Below are 9,113 nucleotides of genomic sequence, written 5' to 3' on the forward strand. Positions count from 1 at the left end.
AAGCGCCTTCGTCACCTACTTTGGAACTGCTCTGTCTTTCAAACGAGAAGTTTCATATGCTTCAGCTCGTGTTCAAATAGAAACTAATCATGAACTTGTTGCGGTATCTCCAATGATTATGTATTCAAAGATTTCTGGACGTACTTCATCCTTTTTTTTCCCCATCATCAGTTGAAGTAAAGCGCAAAAAAACCCTGTCGAACTGACTCTATAAAATTACAACTGTTGCATTAGGTTTCAAAATTTTGTGTTTAAAAACTAATCTAGGTTCTTCCCTTTTGCAGCCAGCAAACGTATTGAAGAATCTTTTGATTCAGAATATTCAATCCATATTGTTTTGAGAAAGAATTCACAAGGATAAATTAGGTAATGGTGAGTATAAAATCTGTTGGCCACAGCCTGGTCGGGTGTCTCTTGGTATCAGGTCAATTGCAGCATAAAAAAATATGTACAAGATCTAGACTCAAGATTAGCATTCACGAGTGCAGAAAATCATAAACTAACTAGTGCGTTTTATTCACCAATATCAGTCACATATCATCATGCTCTTGACAGAAGCGGGACGTGCAAGCTCTATAGATACTGACACATGAGCTTTCTTTATACTAAAAGAAGCACTAGATCAGGTTCAACAGTTTAATGCTCACAGAAGTAAAAGATCTCATTCAAGATCAAAGTTTAAAGTAAAGCTATCACTGAATATTTGCAAGATATAACCAGAAAAGTCTAAAAGACAAATAATACTTATCCTTGCTAATCAACCATATATGCATGAGGTTCTTTATATCGAGCTATACATGAATCAACATCCGCTCACAACATCTGTAGTTCAAGGCTTACTGCAGCTGGAGTTACCAGACTGCTAATGCTTTACCAGAGCTACGATGAAGGTTTTTAAACATGTGTGGATATTAAATAAGCTCGGATGAAATCCCGCCAAGCTCAACTGTAATTTTGTGATATAATATAAAAGAAAATGTAACAAAAAGAAGTGAGAGCTTAGACTTGTAGGAATTTGCCTGTATTTTGTGGAGAATTCTTGTCCAGCAGCTGGTAGTCCAAAGAAAGAAAGAGCAGTAGGCTCCTAGCGGCAACAATAGTCAATGTTTAACAAATCAACTCGTAGCCACGCTGGGAAAGCATCCTCATTGATCTCCACCATCAGCAGCCACAATTTAGGCCTCCGTCATTTTTAATACATCATCACAGCATCAACAATCTTCACAGAACGTAACAGCAACTTATCTTGTTGGTAAATGCGGATATTATGGACCAAAACTCGACCCAAAAACTTTACAGACTCTAGCTGCTTCTCTTGTTTCTTCATATACGTCCGACACCTCTCTTATCCTTCGTTAACGATTTTAGTGTGCTATCTGTGGTCCTGTGAGCATCAGAGGGTGATGGAAAAGTGGCGCTAATGCACTTGAATGACGCTGATGAGATTTACATAAGCTGCTACTCGCAGGTTGATGATGACAGGTGAAGCTGAAGTACAATTACCTGAACGACAATTCCAGGCAATTCTTAGTCTCCTTTTTGAGCTTGATTCTTTCACAAGTGTTGACGACAGGTGATGCTTCTCTATGAGATTTCAATTTATTGAAACATCAGTTGGTAGTCCTCATTAGGCAGCAGGTTGAAGTTTCATTCAATAGACCTTTGTTACCGATTCTGGGAATAGAAACCAAATTTCCTTGATTAGTTATTGCAGTTCATCATTGAATGCTTCATTTCAGCTAGGGAAAATATTCAGTCATGGATGTAAGTATAGATCATGCGAAATATCAATAGTATGTCAAGTTCAAAATTGATGTGTAGTGATAATAAATTAGACGTTTGATTTAATTGTCATTAAGAATCGAAACATTGATCAAATCTTAGTTGTAAACCCCTAAAAATTTGGTAAAATTCATAAAGAACTCTGCAAAATTCATAACGAACTGAAGATCACATATCTGAATTTCAATTATAAATCGAATGAAGGATTTGATTATAAATCAAAGCTATAGACCCGTTAAGATATAGAAAGAAACTTATCTTTGTTGTGTTAGCCACGTAGTTGTGTACAAGAGAATGAGAGGGAGGCAATGTTGATGTAGCTTGATGCAATCGGAGGAGGGTGAGGCGGCTTCCAGTATCACTCGGCTTAGGTGATCGAAAAGAACAAAGCTGCTCGGAAGATTGGAAGATAAAATACGTAAGTAACCGTTGATCATGGGTTAAGCGGATAGAGAGTTGTACAAACAGCTAGTGTTTGAACACTGGGAAACTCTTCTCCGTGGAATTTGTACAAATATTTGGTGTGAGAGCATCAATTCCTCACTGTTCCGGCTCTTCTCTACTAAATTGAGACTAAATGTTGTCCAATCATGAATCGAAAAGGTATCAAAATCAATGAAGTGATTTAAAGATTACACTCGCAATAAATTTAAACAAGAATAACTAATCAACACAGATTTGGTTTTTTGAAAATTTTTTTAACAATCAATTAATAATCACAATCTGATTGAGAGATGGAGGAAGAGGGTGAAACTCATCTTTATATTGTTTAATCCTGACACCCTCGGAATTTGTTTTCGATGAAAGATCACCCGGGTTGATCTTGGTGTAGATATTCTCCGGATTCAAGGTGGTAATGGTTGCGGCTGCTCTTGTAGCTTCTACTGATGTTGGGAGGCAACGATTTGTTGCTAAGACTGTGTTGGTGGAGCTTCGAAAACTATTGTGGATGGTTGCGAATAAGAGTAGAATGGGAACTCCGGATATCGTGGTCTCGAGATGTACTGGTAACGACTACGGACGATAAACACAGGTGTAATTGTAATTGTCGGATGGGAGGGATGACGCGGCTTATGGTTGTTGGTGTAATTGTCGTCTGGGGATGACGTGGCTTGCGGTTGTTGGTGTGATTGTCGGCTGAGAGAGATTACGCGGCTTGCGATTGTCGTTGCAGATTAAACTAATAGCACCTGAGGGTGATATATGAGAGATAGGCTCGGATGTGGAGAGTAAGGGAAGACTCGTGAGAGAAAAGAAACATACTGTGAGAATTGAGCGGATGGGTCTTGCTAGGGAGAAACTATACCTCTCCCGCTGTGGTCGCAATGTTGATAGGGTAAAAGTGAGAAGGAGAAGCAAGTCCAAGCCACAACAAGCCCATCCCCTTGGAGATAAAGAGAGAGAATAGATCAACCAAGAATGTATTTCTAAATATCCTTTCTTTCCTTTTATAATAATCTCTCCTCCTCCTCTTATGAAGAAGCATTCATAAGATCAATATATTACAAAACTACCATTTCTTTTCCTTTAAGTTATTAGTAAACCTTAAGAGGCTTTCTTTCTTCCTTGGATTAAGGCCCAACTAAACCAACATGCTCTCTTATGGGCTAGAGCTATCCCAACCTTGTGGGTTAGGTCCAGTCCCCAGGTCTCTCTATCCTAAAAAGAATCTTTAATAGGTTAAGAGGACTCCTTTTCAAAGGATAATTATTTTCATGTATCAACACCAACGGATAAGGAAGCACCCAAGAGTAAATACATACGGTTTTTCAACATGTCTCTTTCAAACAGGAATCAATATCTAACCAGAATAGATAGAGCAAAAGAGATACATTAGATACAGAGAGAATAAAACAGAAATCTCGTCTTGTAAAACAGACATCAGATTTATAGAACATATGGTAATCGACCTAAGACTTGAGCATCTCATAAACATGCATCCTTGTAATTCTCAAGTTAGACACAAGGATGAGAATACCTAAAGTTAGGTAGTAGGATGAGATATAATCTCACCATGAGTGTTGAGAAATGATTTTGGAATACCACCTGACAATCTGATTTTTGTATTTTTGTTACATCTCTTTGACTGTTTTCAACTCCATAGCAATTTCTTACAGTCCTTCTTGAGAGTCCATTAAATGGAGCCTTTTTATAACTAAGTCTAGGACCTCTAGAGATTGGTTCTATATGATTTACTGAGATAGGTCTCCACCTTACAGACTTAGATCTACCAGTCTTATTCTCATAGACATTGGGAAACTGTGTCTGTGTGGTGTAGTGTGCACCATGAGAATAAACACGATCCCTGTAAAGATTCTGAAATGAGTGATCATTAAAAATCTTTTTATGAGATTTCTGGTTTTCTATGGGAGTGAAATCCATTGTTGATGTCTTCAGATGATTAACTCGGTTGACACTATATAGAAGGAGATTTTGAAGATCCGAGATCTGTTTCTTCCTATCAAAACAATATTTAGCACTATGATTCCTTTTTCCACAAAAGGAACAGTTTCATGGAAGAGAATTGTTGAAAGGCATCTGTTTCAAACCCATGTCCCGTTTGGAAGCCTACCATTTAATTTTTGCAGGGACTTCCTTCGGTGAGTTTTTCTTCATGATAGGTATCTCGTATTGAGAATCAACATGTGATATAGAAGAATTTCTCACTACAGTGTTTTCCTTTATTAAGGAGGTTGACTGTTATTGGGAAAGGTGAAGAGAAACAGAAATGTTCTATCTTTCAACACGAAGGTTGTTCAGATTTGATGAATGTGTCTCAATCAAACATTTTTCTCTAATTGTCCCTTCTTTAACGATATTCTCAAGGATAATAATCTTCTCTTGTTGAATCATATTCTCCTGAGTGAGTTTTTTAATATTGTTAGAGAATGACTCAATGATTTTGTGGAGTTCACGTTCTCGACCAAGAGACTTTTCAAATTCATCCAAGAATTGAGCATGATTGCAAAAGTCAATCGTCTCAGTTGGATTTTCTTTATTTTTGGTGACATTCCTTTCTACTTCTGACATCTTGTCAATTGTCTCGTTTCTTTCTCGGAATTCGGAAGAATCAGCTAAGAAGTTATCCTTTAAAGAAAAACCAAGACATTTGACATAGTTAAAAGTTTTGGAAGACATAGACTATGCGTGGATAGGAGATACTACTTTGTCCACAGAATCAGATTGCTACAAACACAGACTTTTGAGGTCTTAAACGTGTTTGCCTGCTCTGATACCAATTGAAAAAGCAGGGGTATAACAACCACACCCAATATTTCTATTAGCAATCTGTATGGACTAACTCCAATATACTTTCTAGAGAATCAACTAGACAGTCAGACTCAATCTAGAGAAAAGTATATCGAGGAGTTAATATCTCTCTCACTTGATTTGATCTTTACTCGAGCAATTAGAAATCTGCGAGTCTTTATCAAATACAAGGATAATAACTTGGATGGTACCAAAGACCAATATCCAAGTGTCAATAAATTTAAATAAACATCCAAAGGTTGGATATTTTAATTGATTGATGTTTACGCACAACCTGTGATATTTCAATTATATAACAAAATATAATGCGGAACAGAAATAACACAGACACCAGAATTTTGTTAATGAAGAAACCGCAAATGCAGAAAAACCCCGGGACCTAGTCCAGATTGAACACCACACTGTATTAAGTCGTTAAAGACACTAGCCTACTACAAACTAACTTCGGTTTGGACTGTAGTTGAACCCTAATCAATCTCACACTGATTCAAGGTGCAGTTGCACTCCTTACATCTCTGATCCCAGCAGGATACTACGCACTTGATTCCCTTAGCTGATCTCACCCACAACCAAGAGTTGCTACGACCCAAAGTCGAAGACTTGATAGATAAATCTGTCTCACACACGAAAGTCTATATGATTGAATAAATCTGTCTCCCACAGAAATACCCAAGAGTTTTTGTTCCATATTTTGATAAATCAAGGTGAACAGGAACCAATTGATAATACGGACTTATATTCCCGAAGAACAGCCTAGTATTATCAATCACCTCACAACAATCTTAATCGTACGGTAGAGAAACAAGATGTTGCAGAATCACAAACGATGAGACGAAGATGTTTGTGATTTCTTTTTATCTTGCCCTATCACAGATATAATCTCAAGTAAATTATTCAATTGAACTCGTACGATAGAAAATGGCAAGATCAGATTGCTCACCTACAAGAGAAGTAGTTTCGTCTGGCTTCACAATCCCAATGAAGTCTTTCAGTCATTAACCTACAAGGTCTCGGGAAGAAACCTAAGGTTAAAGTAGAATCGACTCTAGCAAACTAACTAGTATCACACATGAGGTGTGGGGATTAGTTTTTCCAATTGCTAGATGTCTCCTTTATATAATTTTCAAATCATGTTTTGCAATCTAAGTTACCTAGGTAACAAAGCATTTAATATTCACCGTTAGATGAAAAACCTAATTTCTCCAATCTAATGTATTTCAACCGTTAGATCGAAACTTAGCTTGTCATACACAAATGAAATGTGTTTCATTTAGGTTTGAGTAACCGTACCTAAACGTGTACACTTGGTTGGTTCACAAATAGTTAACAGGTTAGCCATATGAGTACTTTCATATCAACCATATTCATCTTTCTCATAACTAGTTCAAATGACTCATAAGAACTAGTTGATAGAGTTGTTCAATTGCTTAGGTCTTTATTCATAGACACAATTGAAACAAAATCGGTTTGATTCACTTGAATCAATTCATGAACAATATAGCCATGGGTTGCAAAGATTGCATTCCTTATTGATTTATTGTTTTAAGTTCATGAACTTCCGATTTGAGAAATAACTAGCTTGAGTACGCGTACGGGTATGTGTACCTTAGCTAATCGGATTTGAGTTTGGAAACTCAACAGAAATTTTCGGTTCGAAAACTTCCATGAGTACGTGTATGGTTACGCGTACCTAAGGTGACTGGTTTTCCAGTTTGTAAACTACAAACTCCAGCAGAAATTTTCCGTTAGAAAACTTCCGCCAGTACGACTACGGGTACGCGTACCCAACCTTTCTCCTTTACCAATGTCGCATGCACAAGTGCACACAATTGGTTTCCGGCACATGGATTTATACACTAATGTGCGAACACACTATATATGCTTATATCCATAGTTGGTTACATAATCTCAACTCTACATTTCAATCACTGAAACATTCTTCTATAATGTTATAACAATCGTTATTCACGACTATCGTCATCAAAGCTATTTTCAAGATTGAAACGTCATCATGACTTTAATCACGGATAAAGATGAAAAGTGGTTAAAGATAAAGCTTACCAACACGTATTTCGAGAAAAAGATAGGCAAGTAAACTCGGCTAGAAATAGCAAATGTGTATGTATGAAAACTATCATACTTATACGACTTTGTCTCAAGAGTAGGAGATAGAGAGATAGTATTTTGATTAATAGATAAGTTCAAGTATCCACATACCTTTTAGTCGTATGAAGTTCCACTGGTTCATCGAGTAGTTCTTCGTCTTCGTAAGATGATCGTCATGGAGTCTGGAGCTCAACTACACTAATCTGTCCTAAACCGAGACTTAGCTATAAGTAGTCTAGAAATCAAGACATATAGTTTTGACAACTAAACTTTACAAACATGCTTGAGATAGCAACGCATGCGAGTTCGACCGAGCAGTGCTCTAATAATTTTGAACGTGTTCAACTCAGCATCATAGTTGTTGAAGATCCGTAGCTATAACAATATATAAAAATAAGATGGTTTCTTATTGTTACTAGGTATCACCGGGGCTTTACGGCCCCGGATCAAACTTTCCTTACTGTGTTAAGTGTAAATAATATATTTCTTTGCAATGTCATCATTAAATGGCTGATTCTTTTCTTCGAAAGTATAATATGATAGTCACATTTTACGAATAGGCTAAAAAAATCGCCAAAAATCTAATATTAAAGCAAAACTTGTCTTTGAATAGGCTAAAGAATCGCCAAAAATCATCCTTGGAAACTTATTTAATCGCTCAAACTCGGATTCAGCAGGGAATCAGAAATCACCAAGGCTATTTAGCGAGTAGCGGTTAATCGCGTGAAAATAGGCCTTAGAGACCTTGTTAAACTACTATGGGTTAGATAGTATTTTTAATTCGAATATTGTTGCTAGAAAAAACCATGGATCTTTCGACGATGAACATTGTCCCTGAAGCTTTATTGTAGAGATGTTGAGGCCGCTATGCCTACGGCGAATGGAAGGTATCATTTGATTAGACCTATAATTTTTTCTTACTGAATGTTGTTTTCTTATTGAATTTATAACGACGTTGTTCAATTTATCCCAGAAATGACCTAAAAACAGAGACTGGAGTCTTAAAGTTCGTATGATACATAAATATTCACTAAGTTAAATATCCACATTCGTACCTTGATAAGGTCTCAAATACTCAAACTAAGGATTTCACTTGTTATATACAGCTCTATGCCACCGCTCCTTATCTTTGCACAAACCTTTCTCGACTATTGAATGTTATTATAGCGAACTTCAAGAAGAAGAAAATTGTACCTCGAGTGTCTTATTGTTGTTATAAACTATTCCGAAAAGTATAAATTTTTGAGAGACATGATTGTATTCATTCTTTCAGACAAAGAATACGACATGGATTTATGAAGGTGAATACGTCATACATAAATGAGGTATATATTTTGTTCATGATGTGGATCTATATATATAACAATAAAAGATAACATACTTTTAACTAAAATAAAAAAAAAGATAGCGAGTATCTAATTTTTCTATGCTAACGTTGCACGTTTAATCAGAAATTAGCTATCTAAAATATTTTGTTGGTTATGACTGTATATAATGCATGATCCGTAATTTTGTATAAGAAAACATATTATAACGGTGCATATTGTAAAAACATGTGATGTCAACAACTGAGCAAAGCTCTATATCCTAATATCCCCATTGACTTCAAAATCTTGTACTGCAAGTTAGAGCAACCGATGCTCCTACATGTACCTATTACCATCGACACCATTCCAAATTTTTATTCATTTTGTAATATCTTTGAAACTATCAAGAGACTTTCATGATTCATGTAGTTGTTTATCCAGGAGATATAATTCATTATCAAGTACATGTTCATTAGTTGGCTTCGGATGTTGTACTCATAAGTAGTTTAAAATGTAAGTAGTCGTCAGATATGTTTAATCCAAACTTTAACCATTGTTTCTCAACTGAAGTCCATTTTTCACCATCATTGCTTCTTGGATAATCTAGAACCCATTCACTATCTTCTAGAATTCAAAACGCAAGGTACA

The 9,113-nt window shown here is 36.3% G+C and overlaps 1 long non-coding RNA gene across 1 annotated transcript; it reads right to left on the reverse strand.

The window, feature by feature from the left end:
* Positions 1-715: 715 nt before the first annotated feature.
* Positions 716-2,776, reverse strand: LOC113289898. Its single transcript, XR_003331225.1, has 2 exons — positions 1,504-2,776; positions 716-1,384 (listed from the first exon to the last, which is right to left on the reverse strand). It is a non-coding gene; the product is annotated as an uncharacterized LOC113289898 (long non-coding RNA).
* Positions 2,777-9,113: the final 6,337 nt, after the last annotated feature.

The sequence above is a fragment of the Papaver somniferum genome, chromosome 6 (genome assembly GCF_003573695.1).
Source record: "Papaver somniferum cultivar HN1 chromosome 6, ASM357369v1, whole genome shotgun sequence".
Taxonomy (NCBI): domain Eukaryota; kingdom Viridiplantae; phylum Streptophyta; class Magnoliopsida; order Ranunculales; family Papaveraceae; genus Papaver; species Papaver somniferum.